The 21,331-nt window shown below is 50.9% G+C and overlaps 1 protein-coding gene across 1 annotated transcript in view; it reads right to left on the minus strand.

The window, feature by feature from the left end:
- AKAP6 (A-kinase anchoring protein 6) overlaps positions 1-21,331 on the minus strand; it is an 848,588-nt gene that overhangs the window by 187,940 nt on the left and 639,317 nt on the right. The window lies entirely within an intron of this gene.

Below are 21,331 nucleotides of genomic sequence, written 5' to 3' on the forward strand. Positions count from 1 at the left end.
GTATGTGCGCCATATGCACACACATGTAGATTTCAGGGGTGCAGCAGGGTGTCTTTGAGACATCCCTGCACCCTTGAAATTATTCTCAATTTGCAAATTCGCAAATTAAGAAATATTTCGCAATCATTCCTATGGGCCTCCTTGCCCATAGGAATGCATGGGAAATTATTTCTTATTAGCGAATTCGCAAATAAGGAAGACTAAGAAATCGCTAAAAAATTGCGATTTTCTACATACATTAGATTTTGCTATTTCTAAATTTAAACCCCCCCCCCCCCCCCCCCCCGCCTCCCCCCATGTCCCCACCCAGATGCAGGCCACTGACAGGTGCTCACGCTGCCGTCGAGCATTAATTCCCCAATATTCTGTTGCTGCTAGGATGTTTTCGAAGCCACGTGGTCACCCCTCCACCCCCTCCTCAGACCCCCCCCCACCCCACCCCTCACCCCTCTTTGACATTCAGGTGCACTGCTGCCCACCCTCCTAAAGGGCACGGCCCCTGGAATTATTGACGTATTGGTTAACATTTCACCCTAAAGGCCAAAATCTAAAGGTAAAGGAAACCTGCCATAGGCGCACAGGGCCCTTCCTGCAGTGATGATGTATGCGCAGAGGTGGGCAGGGGTCAGGGGTCAGGCAGCTGGCAGGGCTGGGGCGGAGTCAGGCGCACAGGGCCCTTCCTGCAGTGATGATGTATGCGCAGAGGTGGGCAAGCCTCAGGGGTCAGGCAGCTGGCAGGGCTGGGAAGGAGTCAGGCGCACAGGGCCCTTCCTGCAGTGATGATGTATGCGCAGAGGTGGGCAGGGGTCAGGGGTCGGGCAGCTGGCAGGGCTGGGGCGGAGTCAGGCGCACAGGGCCCTTCCTGCAATGATGATGTATGCGCAGAGGTGGGCAGGCCTCAGGGGTCGGGCAGCTGGCAGGGCTGGGGCGGAGTCAGGCGCACAGGGCCCTTCCTGCAGTGATGATGTATGCGCAGAGGTGGGCAGGCCTCAGGGGTCGGGCAGCTGGCAGGGCTGGGGCGGAGTCAGGCGCACAGGGCCCTTCCTGCAATGATGATGTATGCACAGAGGTGGGCAGGCCTCAGGGGTCAGGCAGCTGGCAGGGCTGGGAAGGAGTCAGGCGCACAGGGCCCTTCCTGCAGTGATGACGTATGCGCAGAGGTGGGCAAGCCTCAGGGGTCAGGCAGCTGGCAGGGCTGGGAAGGAGTCAGGCGCACAGGGCCCTTCCTGCAGTGATGACGTCTGCGCAGAGGTGGACAGGCCTCAGGGGTCAGGCAGCTGGCAGGGCTGGGGAGGGGTCAGGCGCACAGGGCCCTTCCTGCAATGATGATGTATGCGCAGAGGTGGGCAGGCCTCAGGGGTCGGGCAGCTGGCAGGGCTGGGGAGGAGTCAGGCGCACAGGGCCCTTCCTGCAATGATGATGTATGCACAGAGGTGGGCAGGCCTCAGGGGTCAGGCAGCTGGCAGGGCTGGGAAGGAGTCAGGCGCACAGGGCCCTTCCTGCAGTGATGATGTATGCGCAGAGGTGGGCAGGCCTCAGGGGTCAGGCAGCTGGCAGGGCTGGGAAGGAGTCAGGCGCACAGGGCCCTTCCTGCAATGATGATGTATGCGCAGAGGTGGGCAGGCCTCAGGGGTCGGGCAGCTGGCAGGGCTGGGGCGGAGTCAGGCGCACAGGGCCCTTCCTGCAGTGATGATGTATGCGCAGAGGTGGGCAGGCCTCAGGGGTCGGGCAGCTGGCAGGGCTGGGTCGGAGTCAGGCGCACAGGGCCCTTCCTGCAATGATGATGTATGCACAGAGGTGGGCAGGCCTCAGGGGTCAGGCAGCTGGCAGGGCTGGGAAGGAGTCAGGCGCACAGGGCCCTTCCTGCAGTGATGACGTATGCGCAGAGGTGGGCAAGCCTCAGGGGTCAGGCAGCTGGCAGGGCTGGGAAGGAGTCAGGCGCACAGGGCCCTTCCTGCAGTGATGACGTCTGCGCAGAGGTGGACAGGCCTCAGGGGTCAGGCAGCTGGCAGGGCTGGGGAGGGGTCAGGCGCACAGGGCCCTTCCTGCAATGATGATGTATGCGCAGAGGTGGGCAGGCCTCAGGGGTCGGGCAGCTGGCAGGGCTGGGGCGGAGTCAGGCGCACAGGGCCCTTCCTGCAGTTATGACGTATGCGCAGAGGTGGGCAAGCCTCAGGGGTCAGGCAGCTGGCAGGGCTGGGAAGGAGTCAGGCGCACAGGGCCCTTCCTGCAGTGATGACGTCTGCGCAGAGGTGGACAGGCCTCAGGGGTCAGGCAGCTGGCAGGGCTGGGGAGGGGTCAGGCGCACAGGGCCCTTCCTGCAATGATGATGTATGCGCAGAGGTGGGCAGGCCTCAGGGGTCGGGCAGCTGGCAGGGCTGGGGCGGAGTCAGGCGCACAGGGCCCTTCCTGCAGTGATGATGTATGCGCAGAGGTGGCAGGCCTCAGGGGTCGGGCAGCTGGCAGGGCTGGGGAGGAGTCAGGCGCACAGGGCCCTTCCTGCAATGATGACGTATGCGCAGAGGTGGCAGGCCTCAGGGGTCAGGCAGCTGGCAGGGCTGGGGAGGAGTCAGGCGCACAGGGCCCTTCCTGCAATGATGATGTATGCGCAGAGGTGGGCAGGCCTCAGGGGTCGGGCAGCTGGCAGGGCTGGGGCGGAGTCAGGCGCACAGGGCCCTTCCTGCAGTGATGATGTATGCGCAGAGGTGGCAGGCCTCAGGGGTCGGGCAGCTGGCAGGGCTGGGGCGGAGTCAGGCGCACAGGGCCCTTCCTGCAATGATGACGTATGCGCAGAGGTGGGCAGGCCTCAGGGGTCGGGCAGCTGGCAGGGCTGGGGAGGAGTCAGGCGCACAGGGCCCTTCCTGCAATGATGACGTATGCGCAGAGGTGGGCAGGCCTCAGGAGTCAGGCAGCTGGCAGGGCTGGGGCGAAGTCAGGCGCACAGGGCCCTTCCTGCATTGATGACGCATATGGCTAGATCATTGAAATCAAAAACCAGCTCCATCTTGGCAGGACGTTCTAGAGACAAGATCACACAGGGAACCTAGGGGTCTGAGCTAACACAGGAGTACACAATTCACAAGGTATCAGCAAGTTCTCTATCCCAGAGAACTCACACTCACGGGTCTAGTGCCACACACCATTCATCCACACACAACCCTCCCCTCGGACTGGTAAGGCAGTTTCTACCACCCCTGATTCCTCAACCTGACCACACGTGACACAGGTACCGACTCTGGGCGCAGGGTGGGGGACAAATGCACTGGACACAATTGCACAATGATACCTTCAGGAAATGGGATCCCTGGCTGGCCAGGGCTTTCGCCAAAGTCAGTCAGAGACCACCACTCCCAAGTCAGGGCAAGGGAGTTACACGCCAAGATAACCCCTGCTCACCCTCTAGGTAACGTGGCGCGAGCAGCAAGGCTAAACTCGGAGACGATGTGAGTTAAGTATTTGCGCACGCACCCCAGCAACAACACCCAAAGGCCCACCACAAAGGAAACTCCACACAAGGTTATATAAAAATAGCCTTTGTATTACACCAAACCACATTAGATAAAACACACACTTTACTTTTTTTTTTTTTTTTTTTTTATTGATTCAGTTCAAAACCGATATCTTTTCATATTCATAATACAGTTATGATGTTATACACTTCCAAAATAAAACATTTAACCTATGTAGATAAATAATAAAAAAAAAAAACCAGTACATTAAATAAATATTACAAAATATAAGACAGTATTAATGTTACGCTACAGTGGACACCTTCCTTGGTCTAGCTTTATACAAACTTCACTCTTCAACCCCCATATGATCAATCATCGCCTGCCAAACCTTAATCCCCCTTTGCTTTTTCTTAATTGACTTAGTACAATATAGGTTGTACTCCAGGTAAAACACATTGTAGAATTTCGCTCTCCACATCTCATAAGCAGGAGCTTCCGGTTTCAACCACATTGAGGCAATACAGAGGCGAGCCACTGCCGTCACCATAAATAACAGGTATCTATACTTACGATACGATACAAACACATCCAAGTCACTAGATAAACCAAAGATAATCATTTCCTTGGAGATTATAACATCAACTTTTAGCATACTTGAAAGAAATTGTACAATGGATGTGAAGAATGAATTTAACACATTGCAATCAACAAATATATGAACAATGTCAGCCATATTAGTTTGGCATCTAAAACATTTCCCATTATAACTGTTGCCCCACTTTGCCATTTTTGCAGGAGTATGGTAAAGATTAAATAAAGTTTTGTAGTGCTGAGCACGTAAATTCGCCGATAGCATAATATCGGCCGCGATGTTAATAGACTCTTGTAAGGGTACAGAACTAGTAACAAGCCTCGTCAACCATTTGGACTCCTGCAATGCAAGGTCGTCCTGATGTAATTCGAGTAAATAGTTATATATAATACCGATCCGTGTCGGTCTATTAAGTATTGTCAATAGACCGTTAGGCAGTATAGATATTGCATTTAGGTGCTTAAAAATAAAGTCTCGTAACTGTAAATACTTAAAAAAATCATTCTGTTGGATTACATAGGTGTCTTTGAGCTCTTGAAAAGATAACACTACCCCGTCTTTAAACAGTGATCCAACCGCTTTTAAACCTTTTTCCCCCCAGATTTGCATTCTATAGTCCCAAAATATAGATGGTAATAGTGCCGGGGAGTCGCAAGGAGTGTGATAATTAATGCGATGCAGCTGCATGATTTTACTAATCATGCGCCAACCCTTAAAAGCAGTATACACCAACTTAAATTTCGTTCTCTTGTAATAGCTAGGCTCATAAAAACGAAGAAGCATCTGTCGTGCTCGTAGGCCAAGTAATAAATAAAAAATATCAGGGTCCTCAAATTGAAGTGGGTCATTTCCATTTACAGCAAACTTTATATTCTGTAACAAACAAGACAAATAATATAATATAAAGTTTGGGACGGCCCAACCTCCCCTCAACATAGGAAGTGTCATGAATTTAGATGCCCGACGTGGGGATTTCCATCCCCAAATAAACCTTTCAACTGTTGCTTGAAGTTTCCGCATTTCCAAGGGTGGTACCTCAAGTGGGACTGACCTGAAAAAGTACAGCACTTTAGGAAGTATAGACATTTTAAGCACATTACGTCGTCCCACCATCGATAAATGTAAGCATTCAATTTTTTCTAGTTGTTGTTTTATAGAGCGTATAAGATCAGTCCAGTTAACCATGACCAGATCGTGAAGAGATAGTCTAATTTTAATACCAAGGTACTTGGCTTCTGGGGTTACTCGATTATCATTAGGGCATAATCCTGATGTACATACAATTTGTGTTTTTGAAATGTTAAGTTTGTATCCTGCTACCCGACCAAACTCTCTAGTTATAGCTTCAATCTCGGAGACTGCGGTGTCCGGGTCTGATGTCACAACTGCAATGTCATCTGCATATGCAAGCACACGCATGCTGCCCCCCGGAAAGATCATGGATGGTATATGTGATGATATGGTTAACGCCTGCAGCAGTGGGTCGATGTAGATAGCAAATAAGAGTGGCGAACATGGACATCCCTGGCGTGTACCACGAGAAATATCTACAAACCCTGACAACTGTCCTGACAAAGAAATCTGTGCCCTTGGATGCCTATACATAACCTGGATGGCCTGCAAAAAGCACGGTCCAAATCCAACTGTAGTCATAACAGCCCACAAATACGGCCATGAGACGCGATCGAACGCCTTTTCTGCGTCTAAGAATACTAAGCCTATATTCTTATGCGTCGTCTCGGCGTAATCCAAGGCTGCAATGACTCGGGAAACATGATTTGTTGTATCCCGCCCAGGTAGGAATCCATGCTGTTGATTAGAAACCAATCCCGGGACCACACAGATCAGCCGGTTCGCAAGAATTTTAGAGTAGACTTTGACATCCACATTAATAAGCGATATAGGCCGATATGAGCCAGGCAAATATGGAGGCTTGTCTTTTTTCTTATACTGATATAGTAGCGTCGTCCCATGATGGCGGTGGATTCCCTGACTGGGCAGCTATGAACGTCTCCAGCATGTCTTTTTTAATGATTGGAAACAGTTTAAGATATAGCTCTAATGGCAGTTTATCAGGGCCCGAGGCTTTACCCAAAGCTAAACTTGTAATGGCTGTCTCAAGTTCTAGCATCGTAATTGGGGCTTCCAATTCCGCTCTTTGTGTATCCTCCACCGCATGTCCCGAATAACACCTGTTGACAAACTGCTCTATTAACTCTGGGGAGGCATTATCTTGAGTGTAAAGCTCGGTATAGAATTCTTGGAAAACTCTCATGATGCCTTCAGGTGTCTCTATCCTCAAACCTTGTCTATTTTCAATAGAGGATATATGTTGCATCACCTGTCTTTGTCGCATTCTTTGAGCAAGACACCTCCCTACCGTCTCACCGTATTCATACCTTTCAGCCTTATACAATTTATATTGAGAAGCAATTTTCTGACTCCAAACCCCTATAATTTTCGCCTTACATTTTGCCACTTTATCTTGAGTATTACAACAGTCCTGTCCTCTCCTTATGTCACCCATCAACTCACATTCTGCATTAGCCAGATCTTGCAATAGCTGTTTCATTGTTTCCTTTTCCTTACGTTGCATTGCCCAGCCATAGCTGCATGTCTCACCACGCAACCCCGCTTTGAAACAATCCCAGACCATTGCACTTGTTGAGGATCCTCTATTAATATCGAAAAACTGTTGGGACCATTCTAACATTTGAGAGACATACAGCGTATCTACCAAAAGTTTCTTATTAAATGTAAAAAGTCTTTGCATGCGAGGTGGGCTACAAATTGTCATATCCAACACTACGGGTGCATGATCTGATGTGATACGTGGCATTAAGGACATCCGAGCACCTACTAACAGGTCTCGAGTTGAAAAAATATAATCGAGACGAACAAATTTTTTATGGGGGGAAGAAAAAAAGGTATAGCCAGGATCTAGTGGATTTGAGAGTGGCCAGCAGTCTACCAAACCATGTTGCAGCAGTAATTGTCTCAACCCCCTAAATACCTTCGGTTTTCGACCCCTATAGTCTTTAAAGGTTGAGTCCCATGTATTTATATCCCCATGGATGTTGAAATCTCCCATTACCAACACGGGGGTACCCCAGAGTGCTAATTCAACATTCAGAAATTCAAGTATAGAAGGGTCGTCACTATTTGGGCCATATACATTACATATAGTCATAGGGGTATTCCCTATCCTACATTCACAAATTGCCCAGCGGCCCATATTATCAGCTTTAACTCTTGTAGATACAATACCTAACTGGCGCCCCAAAATAGCAACACCCCGGTTCATAGTAGACTGTTGTGATACAACTAAAACAGTATACCCTAATTCGTTCAGCACTTTACGGTTTCCCCATGATATGTGTGTCTCTTGGAGACAGATAATGTCTGGTTGTATCAAACGTATTTCATGCATCACTTTCCTACGTTTTAACACATTATTCAACCCACAAACATTAAAGGAACATATTCGAAAATTAGTACTAGCCATTTTTTTTACTTAAAGTAATAAATAACAACCATCTCTTACATCCAGAGCATTTCATCTCAATATCTCTCACGTCTTGTCGGTCTTGAAATGATTTTTTTTCCCCCTTTTTTACCCCCCACCACCGGATGCCCACCCCCCACCCATCATCCCCCAGAGCACCCCCTCCCCCACCCCAGTGACCCTCCCCCAACAATGAGGCAATAGGGCCTATTGCCTATTGCCCCTTGATGTGTGTGAGAGTACCTCCAATGGCTGTGGAGATCATTATCGAAACTAGAAACAAAGAACCTTGAGATTTCAAAAAATAAACAAAAGTGTCACATGGTAACCAAGTCTATGTCATCTCAGGGTAATGAGTTCAAATATTCTTTGGCTGAGACTTCCGTTGTAAAAAATCTCTTATGCCCTTTATAAATCGTTTTCAAAGTAGCAGGTTGCAAAAGGAACACTTGCACCTCTTTTGCTTGAAATGCAGGAATTAATTGGCGCAGTCGCCACCGGTTCTCCACTGTAGCGTGGCAATAGTCGGGGCGGACAAAAAATTCCACCCCAAGACCTGATCTCTTTTTGTCTGGTCGTGCAAGATCATAAAGTAGCTGTCTAGCCAAAAAGTTATTTAAGGAAATCAAAATAGCCCGTGGATATCGCGTGCCTTGGTTTGCTCGTGCTGGTTGTGGCCGAAATGGATAACGATGAGCCCGTTGAATTTCTTGCGCCCATTGCCATTCCTTGACTTCAGGAAATGTATCATTAAGTAAGTCTATCACAAACTGACGCACATCTTGGCCTTCGCGGCCCTCGGGCACACCCAAAATGCGTAAATTATTACGCCGTAGCCTATTTTCTAGGTCGGTCAGCTTTGCGTTCACATCAAACTTTTGCGCCTTGATTTCCTTAATCTCACTTTCGTTTTGGGTCATTTGATCTTCAAGTGCAGAGATGCGCCCTTCTGCTTCGGTCATTCTGTCCGTAAAGTCATTGCAGGTTTTTGCTAAACGGCGAACAGTATTCTGTAGCTTTTTACAGGCATTATGAGTTTTTTGATGGTCCGCTTTGGCCTCTAGACGTTGGTCAGAAATTGCCTTCAATACTACGTCCAATGCCGCCTGAGCCGTCGAGCCCATATTATATACTGCTCCGCCTGATTGATCAGCATTGGAATTGGGATTATTCTCGATTACTGCCCAGTCAGGAATTTCTGTGGGCCCAGGGTGGCCACCATTATCATTAGCCTTATTGCTAGCAGTCAGGTCTGCCCAGTTTAAATTCCCTTGCTCAACAGCAGTGAGATTGAGAGATAATCTCCCAGTGTTTTCTCCATCCTCCTCCAGGTCACCCTCGTCTTCCTCCTCCTCAACCTCTTCCTCTATCTCTTCTGAGGCATAGGAGTGCTCTGAATGTTCGGATAGTGAATAATATTCACTATCCTTGCTGCCAATAAGGTCCCCCAAAAAAACACACACTTTACAATGTGCCAGAGGCACGGGCAGAATTTACAAGGGATTATTTACAAGACAGGGCCACTTGGACCACTGTCAGGAATCAGAAGTAACACTGTCAGAAATAGTACTCAGAATGTAAAATTACTTTAGCATAACATAGCACACAACCAGTAACTACTGGTAACCAGGACCTCACTAGCACCACCTGCACTAGGAAGAAAACAACCACCTACATATCACAATACCTGTAGGGGTGTAAGAACATAACACATGATGCAATGCATAACATACATTCAGAGGTGTCAGGAAGGAAAACACATGATGCATCAACAATACATTCAGAGGTGTAAAATGAACAATTGCGCCAAACTCACGTAAGTCACCACCTGTGACTGTCCCTGTGTCCCAATGTCAGGGCCTAAACGTGGCAGTTGCCCACAAAGTGCTGGGCAACTGTGTAGCAATTGATGGGGCCAGCGTTGGAGCCTCCCAGGCTCTGGACAAAGGAAATGTCCCCTAGAGCCTCTCAGGGCTCAAACACAACTGTGGCACCTTTTTGTGGTAGTCCCCCCTCTGGGGGACTCGAGGACAATGGCCCACGCTAGGTCGGAGCCCCGCTCGGGAGACTCGCTGTGCCTAAAATGCCCCCAGAGCCTCTCCTGGGCTCCTAACAAGTGTGCCGCCTTGGTTGGAGTCCCCCCCTCTGGGGGACTCGAGACGCAGAAAATGCCCCTGGAGCCTTTCGCCAGGCTCCACAACAATGAGCACGAGATCGCGCTCCTTGGGGGGGGGGGCGGACACCGACAACGTGTCCCGGCGCCCCTCCCTTCTCTACTTTGGCCGCACTCACCGGGGCTTCGGCCTCACACCCCCTCCCGGTCAGCTCCACTCACATCTCGCTGTCTGCGAGGCTGCCGGTCACTTCCCTGCTCCCGGGACACAGGAGAGCTCCCGCACCTCGGGGCTCTCCTTCTCAGTCGGGGACCGGCTTCCTCCTTCCTCTGTGTGCAGCGCGGGGCTCTCCTTCCGGCACCGGAGCCCCGCCTGCCTCTGCAGCCGCCCTGCTCCTCTCGCAGCACTTCCTGGGACCGGAGCGCAGGGTAGGCTCCTGTCGACTTCCGGCTGTCCCACCTGTTCCGCCTGACTTCCGGTTCGGGGCCGCCAATGGCAGCGCGGCCCTGATGGTGTAAAGGCGGGACTTCCGGGTCGCCGTAGGCAGCGCGGCGGCCCGGCAGGGTTCCTGGGCTGCGGCGGTGATTTAAACACGGGGTGAGCTCCCGATAAAATAAATCACGCAAATATGCGGCGTGGGCAGCCGCTAGAGCAGCAAAATGCAGGGTGGGCACCTGCCTTACAAAAGCGCTCCCAAGCGCCTCGTGGTCAATATAAAGCGCTCTCAAGCGCTAGTGGGCACAAACCACAGCGCTCCCAGCGCTAGGACGAAACAAAGCGCTCTCAAGCGCTAGAGGGAAAAGCCAAGCGCTCCTAGCGCTATAAATCAGGAAAGGACCCAGCAAAGTCCTTGTAGGCAGGCAAGGGGCAAAGCTGAGCCCAGAGCCAGCACACTGGGTCTCCAGGCAGGGAGACACTCCAAGTGGTGGTCCTCTGGCCCAGCAGCAACAGCCCCCTCAGGATCCTGGCAGAGAACAACTTCTGTGGGGACACAGCCCCATTTTCATACACCATTTTCCTTTGTCTCAAGGTGCAGGGTGGGGGGAAAACCAGTTGCAGCTGGTTCTTGAGTACTCTGTTTACCTCAACCACCCTCTCTATTCACTGGCAGGGCTTGGGTCATTAGACACACCACAGGGGGGCGGAGCCAGCATTGTGTGGGGAAAACCCAGCCCATCCAGGACACAGGTACACTCCTCCCACACATCACTCATGCTAATCTCCCACTCACCACCAGGCAGACCCATCCAGACTTCCTGGAGCCTGGCCTGCCAGCCAGCTCCAGCCAATCACACGCCAGCACCCTCACAGCACACGTACAGCCATGTCTAGAAATGGCGCTTCCCTACTAGACACATACATGCTGCATACACCATCTCGCAGCATTCACTCTCACGAGTTCACACATACCAGACTCAAGCCTGTACACCCCACGCATCAGGAACTACCAGGGACACATACATTCCCCATGCATTCCTATGGGCGGGCAGGCCTAGCTCAGCACATGCACTCAGAGTGCGCACGCACTTTCCACTGGGACACAGTGAAAGTGCGCAGAACCCAAAAAATCACCATTGCCAGGTCACCATTTCAAGCAAAAAGTCTCGGGGTGAACCTGCCCTAAGGGCCAAAGTCCAACACAACCCCCTTCCAGCCAAAACGCAGGGTAGAACAATCACCACCGTGATGGACTTCCCTGCTTGGGGCGATAGAACACGGACGCGGGTCCGCAACTGCAGGGACACCCTCCTGTTCTACGCCACGGTGAACCCATGGGATTCCTTCTAAACACACTGTCTGGACCAACTGGGCTACCCCACTGGTACTCCCAAGCTGTCCGCGGCCAGGACCAGGCCCTGGGCCACCCAGGTGCCACTGGTCCATGCCTATTCGCAGAGCGGGGGGTAGTAACCCCTGGCCCATAGGAGCCATTCTCCACTCTTCCTGTCTGCCAGACAGGACTAGACTGCCACTGGTTCTCCAGCCTAGCGCCTACAACCTCAGGCGGACCAGGAGTCTCAGGGAAGGCTCTCCTCCCCTTACCTCTCTTCTCCTAGGGTTCCTCCTCCTCCGACGAGGGGTACACCTAGAACGCCATTCCAACCCAGGGCTTATCCACTCAGGTTGCACCGGGGTCAGAGGTGGGCTCTCCCACCCTCTGCACCCCCTTCCAGAGGTCTGCCCTCTCCCACCTGGAGAAGTTCCTCTGGAAGAAGAACCGGTCAGGACACTGGTTACAGTCGTCCTACCCTTCAGGTCAGGCTGATCCTGAACCTGGCTTTCCAACCTCTGGTCTAAAACCTTCGGTGGAACAATTGCCTGGCACTCCAGGACTTCTGGGGACTCGCACACAATCCCCCTGAGGCTAACAAATGACACATCTGTTGTGTGACTGTCTGTCTGGCGCAGATCTCCCGCCCTCTGTCCATTTGACAGTGCGTGACGATCCCCCAGACCAGAAGTGGCACCACCCGGGTCCCCCCAAGAAGATCTAGCCCAACTGGTTAGTCCCTGGTCCACTGGTGCATCCACTGGGAAACTCATCCCCCAATCACTCCTCACGCTGGACTCCTGTACCCTCCCTACTGGAGCGGTACGGCCAGACTCTAGAACCACAGGAGCTCTGTTTACAGACGCTCCAGGTCCTCTACTCACTAGGAGATCCTCCTCAAATGGACTAACAGGACAGCCTAGGTCCCCAACCTGGTGTTTCCTCAAGAAACCATCCAAGTCCTGAGGCAGGGCTTCGGGCGTCTGGGGAACCTCGGTCTCCCCCTCACTCCTGCTCCACTGAGCCAGGCAGTGAGCCCCTACACCCTCCTCGCTATCCTGGGACCTAGCTGGGCTACACTGAGCCTCCTCCACCACGCTGGGCTGGAGGATACCTGAACCACTACTTTTGGAGTCACTCGCTAGGGACTCTAGAGAACCTCTGGCCCTTTCCCAGCGGTCTGCTTCATCTGCCAACTCACATGCGCTAGGCAATCCACACCCCAACAGGTGCGTGCGCAACCTTGGTGAACAACAACTGAGCAGATGCTCTTTGACAATCAGACCAAACAAGACATCAAAATCATCTTTCGTGTGAACTTGCACCCAAGCCCACAGTGTATCACAACATTCATCCTCAAATTCCTCCCAAGACTGGTGAGACAGTTTCGTACTGTCCCTGAACTTCACCCTTAACTCCTCCTCTGGGGAAACAGGTACCAGACTGGGGGAACTGGGACTGGGATTTCCTACACTGAAATCTAAATAGCTGCCACCACTGGACTCAACCCTCCCTGGGGAATCCAGACACTCAACACTGCGCGCAGGGGATAGTCTACCCTCCAGAGCTACTTTGCCTCTGGTGGCGGCCCTCTCAGCCTCCTCTATCCTTTCCTGCGCTAAGACCCTCTCGGTCTCTAGCTGTTGCTTTCTAACGCCCAGCTGTGCCATAGCCTGGGCATGCTCCAACCTGAGCTTCTCTAAAGCCAGCTGGTGCTCCCTTTCTCTCCTCCTATCTTCCAGCTCCTCTGGGGACAGGTAAAGGGATGAGGCGCTGCCTCCTACGCTGGACCCAGCAAGGGACTCCCTATCTATGGGGTCCTCACTATCTGCTGGCGTCCCTGTGCGGTCATCTTCTTCCTCCTCTTCTGAATCTTCAGGGCTCCCCACAGACCAACCACCCTCCTGGTGTGAAGCCCGGGCCCTTTCCTCACTGCGCTCAAGGTCCCACTGACACTTTTGCCATAGGATCAGGCTGCTCCTAAGTTCGGACTGAGTGTCTAACTCATCCACCCCTATGTCTCTCTCTTCACAGAACCTTACCAACTCTGCCATACTGTACCTAAACAGATCACAGAAATCAAAAGCAGGCTCCATTCTGGCGGACGTTCTAAAGAAGAGATCACACAGGGAACCTAGGGGTCTGAGCTAACACAGGAGTACACAATTCACAAGGTATCAGCAAGCTCTCTACCCTAGGGAACTCACACTCACTTGCCTAGTGCCACACACCATTCATCCACACACAACCCCCCCCCCTCGGACTAGTAAGGCAGCTTCTACCACCCCTGATTCCTCAACCTGACCACAAGTGACACAGGTACCGACTCTGGGCGCAGGGCGGGGGACAAATGTACTGACGCAATTACACAATGGATACCTTCAGGAGAAGAAAATAATGGAACTTCAAAAAAAACAATCCCCTAAAATGTGGTCATCTAAAATGCAGAGTTTTGTGGTGCAGCCAGCTGCTACTAAGGTACAAGGCAAACACAAATCCTTATCCTCACCGCTTGCCGCCAATGTTGGAAATGGGATCCCCGGCTGGCCAGGGCTTTCGCCAAAGTCAGTCAGAGACCACCACTACCAAGTCAGGGCAAGGGAGTTACACACCAAGATAACCCCTGCTCACCCTCTAGGTAACGTGGCGCGAGCAGCAAGGCTAAACTTGGAGGCGATGTAAGTTAAGTATTTGCGCACGCACCCCAGCAACAACCCCCAGGCCCACCACAAAGGAAACTCCACACAAGGTTATATAAAAATAGCCTTTGTATTACACCAAAACACATTAGATAAAACACACACTTTACAATGTGCCAGAGGCACGGGCAGAATTTACAAGGGATTATTTACAAGACAGGGCCACTTGGACCACTGTCAGGAATCAGAAGTAACACTGTCAGAAATAGTACTCAGAATGTAAAATTACTTTAGCATAACATAGCACACAACCAGTAACTACTGGTAACCAGGACCTCACTAGCACCACCTGCACTAGGGAGAAAACAACCACCTACATATCACAATACCTGTAGGGGTGTAAGAACATAACACATGATGCAATGCATAACATACATTCAGAGGTGTCAGGAAGGAAAACACATGATGCATCAACAATACATTCAGAGGTGTAAAATGAACAATTGCGCCAAACTCACGTAAGTCACCACCTGTGACTGTCCCTGTGTCCCAATGTCAGGGCCTAAACGTGGCAGTTGCCCACAAAGTGCTGGGCAACTGTGTAGCAATTGATGGGGCCAGCGTTGGAGCCTCCCAGGCTCTGGACAAAGGAAATGTCCCCTAGAGCCTCTCAGGGCTCAAACACAACTGTGGCACCTTTTTGTGGTAGTCCCCCCTCTGGGGGACTCGAGGACAATGGCCCACGCTAGGTCGGAGCCCCGCTCGGGAGACTCGCTGTGCCTAAAATGCCCCCAGAGCCTCTCCTGGGCTCCTAACAAGTGTGCCGCCTTGGTTGGAGTCCCCCCCTCTGGGGGACTCGAGACGCAGAAAATGCCCCTGGAGCCTTTCGCCAGGCTCCACAACAATGAGCACGAGATCGCGCTCCTTGGGGGGGGGGGGGCGGACACCGACAACGTGTCCCGGCGCCCCTCCCTTCTCTACTTTGGCCGCACTCACCGGGGCTTCGGCCTCACACCCCCTCCCGGTCAGCTCCACTCACCGGCTGTCTGCGAGGCTGCCGGTCACTTCCCTGCTCCCGGGACACAGGAGAGCTCCCGCACCTCGGGGCTCTCCTTCTCAGTCGGGGACCGGCTTCCTCCTTCCTCTGTGTGCAGCGCGGGGCTCTCCTTCCGGCACCGGAGCCCCGCCTGCCTCTGCAGCCGCCCTGCTCCTCTCGCAGCACTTCCTGGGACCGGAGCGCAGGGTAGGCTCCTGTCGACTTCCGGCTGTCCCACCTGTTCCGCCTGACTTCCGGTTCGGGGCCGCCAATGGCAGCGCGGCCCTGATGGTGTAAAGGCGGGACGTCCGGGTCGCCGTAGGCAGCGCGGCGGCCCGGCAGGGTTCCTGGGCTGCGGCGGTGATTTAAACACGGGGTGAGCTCCCGATAAAATAAATCACGCAAATATGCGGCGTGGGCAGCCGCTAGAGCAGCAAAATGCAGGGTGGGCACCTGCCTTACAAAAGCGCTCCCAAGCGCCTCGTGGTCAATATAAAGCGCTCTCAAGCGCTAGTGGGCACAAACCACAGCGCTCCCAGCGCTAGGACGAAACAAAGCGCTCTCAAGCGCTAGAGGGAAAAGCCAAGCGCTCCTAGCGCTATAAATCAGGAAAGGACCCAGCAAAGTCCTTGTAGGCAGGCAAGGGGCAAAGCTGGGCCCAGAGCCAGCACACTGGGTCTCCAGGCAGGGAGACACTCCAAGTGGCGGTCCTCTGGACCAGCAGCAACAGCCCCCTCAGGATCCTGGCAGAGAACAACTTCTGTGGGGACACAGCCCCATTTTTATACACCATTTTCCTTTGTCTCAAGGTGCAGGGTGGGGGGAAAACCAGTTGCAGCTGGTTCTTGAGTACTCTGTTTACCTCAACCACCCTCTCTATTCACTGGCAGGGCTTGGGTCATTAGACACACCACAGGGGGGCGGAGCCAGCATTGTGTGGGGAAAACCCAGCCCATCCAGGACACAGGTACACTCCTCCCACACATCACTCATGCTAATCTCCCACTCACCACCGGGCAGACCCATCCAGACTTCCTGGAGCCTGGCCTGCCAGCCAGCTCCAGCCAATCACACGCCAGCACCCTCACAGCACACGTACAGCCATGTCTAGAAATGGCGCTTCCCTACTAGACACATACATGCTGCAAACACCATCTCGCAGCATTCACTCTCACGAGTTCACACATACCAGACTCAAGCCTGTACACCCCACGCATCAGGAACTACCAGGGACACATACATTCCCCATGCATTCCTATGGGCGGGCAGGCCTAGCTCAGCACATGCACTCAGAGTGCGCACGCACTTTCCACTGGGACACAGTGAAAGTGCGCAGAACCCAAAAAAATCACCATTGCCAGGTCACCATTTCAAGCAAAAAGTCTCGGGGTGAACCTGCCCTAAGGGCCAAAGTCCAACAATGAGCATTCCAAACAGAGCACCATGCACTTTCTACTTTTCTGTGATTTTTATCTGTATCTCAGACGCACTTATCTAAAGCCATTGCTTACAAAATACAATGTAAGAACAACTAATGCTGCTGTGAGCTCATTAATTGCACCAAAAGACCTCAATATATGTTTTTATGTCGCAACATTTATTTTAAAAATCAATTTATGTGAGAAAAACTATCATGATTTTTAACTGATGTTAATGTAATCAATTCATTGGACTATTTCAGCGTAATTGAATTTAATTGTTCGTACATATATATTTGATGCTTTTCTGGTTGTATAACATACCGAATAAAGCTTACTGAACCAAACCGAAGAAATTCAGTTTTTGTTGATTTTAGTTCGAGGGGGTTGTTTGCCATCCTAGCTTGAATTCTATTCAGTAGATTTATCCACCAAAGGTTAACCGGGTAGGGGGGTTGGTTTGGAGGAAGGGGGGTTAATTCATCCTTCCCTGTCCCGAGTTAGTGTGAGTGGTGTGCTTTGAGTGCACAGAGCAAGTTGCAACCAGATTCCTCTGCAAATCTCATGTTTACATGTGAAAAATTCATTTCAGATTTGCATTGACATGTAAAAGTGAGGTCACAGACCCCGACGCCCAAACGAGTCCCTTCGTCACGCAATAGACCAATGCAATGAAAGCTAAAATAAAAATAGAAATTGGAGCCAGGAAGGGGCTAGGTCTCGCCCCTCGCGGCAGATCTGCGGTGCGTGGTCACGGATGAGTGAGCCTCGCGGCGCTGCTGGACAGGCTCGAGGGGATATGGACGGAAGGGCTGGCAGTGCCGTCCGACAGGTGGCCCCAGAGGACGAGATGAAGGCGAAGGAGGGTCCGACAGCGAGGGTCCCTGGGGGCCAGTCACAGGTCTGTCATTAGAAGGTCAGAGAATACAGAACAAGGGAGCATATTAGCAACAAATAGCGATATTTATCGCTAAGTGAGCTTAGCGCATTTTTTTTTATCGCCGCACATCGCCAGATATTATCGCTGAAATAACGTGCCATTAGCAACGTTTATCTCAAAAGCGATATAGCGGCTCAATGTCAGGCATTAACGCCGATAGGGTCTTAACCTGATTATCCACCTCCCATTGGATAAACAGGTTAAGACTGCTTTCAGTTGCTAACAGGTTGGGTACACCCACTTTGCATATGGCAGCTGAAGACACTGTGTACTTGTCTGTACTGTGCTAAAATTGCAAAATAATTGAAAAAAGCTTCCTGTACATGACTAGATATGATAAAATAAGGTTTTCTATCTTTATATGCTGAAGTGCATATAGTACTTTCACAATGGTGATACTGAAAAATTAGCAAGCAGTGGGAGATGTGATGATTTTGGGATCCTCCCTAACAGATGCCTTGAAAACAAAAAAGCACATCTTATTGAACGATTTAGTTGTGGTCCCATCCTCTTAGGACAAACCCAAACAAAGTTATTGGCAAAAAATAATTCCCAACCAAAGGCTCTGCAAAGCATTATGGGATGAGATTAGCAGTGGGCAGGGAATATTATATAGTATACAATATCAAAAGAATTCTACAAAGAGCTGCAGTTCACCTAGTTGTTACTAGATGTCCCTCACCAGTCAAATGCAAAGCATTGTAATTATTCTTGCACCAAGCTGCAGTTCCACTGGTCGTCCCTAGATGTCCCTCACGAGTCAAATGCAAATGCTTGATGAAAGGGTTTCAATGGTTTTGCATTTGACTCGTGAGAGACATCTAGGGACGACCAGTGGAACTGCAGCTTGATGTAAGAATAATTTCAATGCTTTGCATTTGACTCGTGAGGGACATCTAGTAACAACTAGGTGAACTGCAGCTCTTTGTAGTATTATTTTGATATTGGATGCTGTTAAGCATGTAAAAGTTTAAAAACCTGGTTTACTTGTTACTATGCCTCAAGGAGCCTCGCACCATGTAGGGGATGGGTAAGGGGTCGGACTATGTTATGGAGCAATCAGGCAGTGCCTGAAACTCTGGTCTGACAGGGCAGTGTGTGTACCAGTCTTTGGGCTGATTGTCAGCTATTTGTCTGGTCTGATGGCTGGCTTTTAATAACACATGCGTGCGGAATTCCGAATCTTGCAAGTCAGCTGAACAGTGCGTCTTTACAAGTCCAAAAGTACCCGGATTTGCACATGTGGGTGACTTATTTTGGTAACTGGGCCAATTATCTGTCCCAGCCTGACCCTGGAGGCAGGGGTCCACTGACAAGGGTGTGGTGGGAGAAGAGAGACATGCAGAGAGATACACACGGAGCAAGAAAGAGACAGTGAGGCAAACAGGCAGATACAGAGAGTAAGAGATACAAAGAGAGAGCAAGTCAGAGCTTGAGAGAGTGAGAGAGCCGGGTGTTAGAGAGAAATAGTGTGAGAGAGAGAAAGAGAATCTGATAGAGTTAGACAGAGAGGGAGAGAGAAGGAGGGAGATAGAGAGAAAAGGAGTCAGAGAGATGCAGAGAGCCAGAGAGAGAGAATGAGAGACTGAAAGGGACTCACATATATAGTCAGAGAGAGAGACAGAATAAGATAAAGAGTTAGAGTGTCAGAGAGAGAAAGATGAGAGAGATGAGAGAGTCACAGAAAGAGAGGATAGAGAAAGAGTCTGAGAGAGAGTGATAGACCGAATGAGAAAGACAGAGAGAAAGTATGAGATAGAGTGAAAGAAGGGGAGTAGGAAGAGAGTGAAAGAGAGAGAGAAAGATAGAGCTAGGCTTTTCCTGCCGACTCAACCAGCTGAACGCGAAGGCCACAGCCCAACCCAGAGCATTGCAAAGACTTCTGATTGACTCAGAGATTTATAACTGTCTCCATCACAGGGAATTAGCCAGGGTCTGAGTATTGATGCCAACTTTGGTAGTGCAAGTACCCAGCCTCTAGCAGTACTCTTGCCTTTAGCCCTGAGGAAGGCACTCATAGGACTGTCGAAACGTGTTAACCTACCCGCCAGCACATGAGGTTTGCTCATCTATAAGCGTGAAGGACTCCATTGAGGGACCCAATAGAATGCATCGACCTCTAGAGACTGCCCTTGTGGGGGTCTCTAGGGGACTACACCAAGGCAGACCTGTGCCTTGCTGGCATCAGTTTATGGACATAAAAAACTAAAAACACATAAGCAGGAAAAAAACTGAGATAGAGCAGGGGACCATGGAAGAATAAAGTGAGAGTGGTTCTCACTGCCTCCCCTTGTGGGTGTTTTACTTTAAGTGCAGGTGGAAATAAGAAAATAATTAGCTTGTAAATATAGAGTTAATTAACAAAAGGTAAAGAACTGGGAGTGAGAAAAATTAGATAGCGAGAAACGTTTCACCAAATCGAAAACAGTGGAAAACAGTTTGTTTCCATCCTAAAGTTGAGAGTAAATCAGGCAAGGCGTTCACCAAGCAGTGTTTTCTTACCTAGTAGAGGCACAGGCCCAAACATTACGGCATTTCTAGAACACCTTGGGCACACTGGCCTCGTCCAGCACATTACCAAACCCACCCACATCACCGGGCGCCTTTGGGACCAGATTTTCTCCCCAATAAGCAACATCGCAGTCAACAAGCCAGCAACTATGACCTGGACAGACCACACCCTCGTCAGTTTCAGGATACCCATCCGGCACCACCACAGACATATCACCACTGGACCCGTCTGTCATAGCTGGAAAAGCATTGCAGAAGAGGAGTAGTCCTCGGCTCTCTCCGAACCCACCAGCCACTTGCTGAAAGCCATCAGGAACCTCAACCGCTGATCACTGCATGCACCAACACCAAAGTGCAACCCAACGGCAAGAGCCCGACAGCAGGCCAGTGTGTACACAGATGAACTGACATACTTCCACTGATGTAGCACAAGTCAAGACACCACAGATAAAGACATCTTCAGATCAGTTCAAAGACGTTATCACCAGCAGGTACGGAACACCGAGCGCACAGCACTTGTAGATCGCATGAACGCCAGCACTAAAAGCAGCAAGGAGCTCTTCGCTATCATCAAAGATGTGACCGTGCCTTCTGCAGCCTCCAGCAACATCACCCTCTCACTAGACCTGTGCAACAAGCTCTGTAGCACAATCCCCTCTATATACAGCAACTTCGACCCTTAACTGAACCCAGTCACCATCGCAACTCAGCCTCCCATCACCGCCAAAGAACAAATCTGCCCTGGTGGCCCAATGTCACCACCATCGAAATCGCTGCTACCTTGAAGGCCATCGACTCGAGGGCTCATTTGACCTTTGCTTGAACCACGCCATCACCAAAGGATTGCTACCGATCAACGAAGCATTAACAAACATCCTCAATAGCTCCATCAACTGAGCCACTTTCCAGGACACCGGCAAACATACCACCGGCATGCCCCTGCTGAAAAAACCCATCCTCTGAACCAGGCAAGCTTTCCAACCATGGACCGTCTACCTTCTACTATACCTGGCAAAGGTCTTAACACCTTATCAGCCGCCTAGGACTCTACGCTCTAGTTCCTTATCTTTGGCCACCATTAAGAAAATAAGGAAGGTGAGATGGGGAGGACGCTCTTTTTCTTTTGCTGCTGCTAAGTTATGGAATTCCTTTCCCCAACCTATGTGGAGGAACAACAATCTGCTGAACTTTCGCAAGCTCTTAAAAACACACCTGTTTAGAATGCTCCCTTAGCTGTGCGGACTGATGGGATGCTCTCTCTTCACCAAAAGCGCTACGAGGCCTCCGGGTAGTTAGGCTCTATAGAAATACTCTTCTATTCTATTCTATTCTATAACTGATGCCTCCCCGATC

This window comes from Lissotriton helveticus, chromosome 9, assembly GCF_964261635.1.
Source record: "Lissotriton helveticus chromosome 9, aLisHel1.1, whole genome shotgun sequence".
NCBI lineage: Eukaryota > Metazoa > Chordata > Amphibia > Caudata > Salamandridae > Lissotriton > Lissotriton helveticus.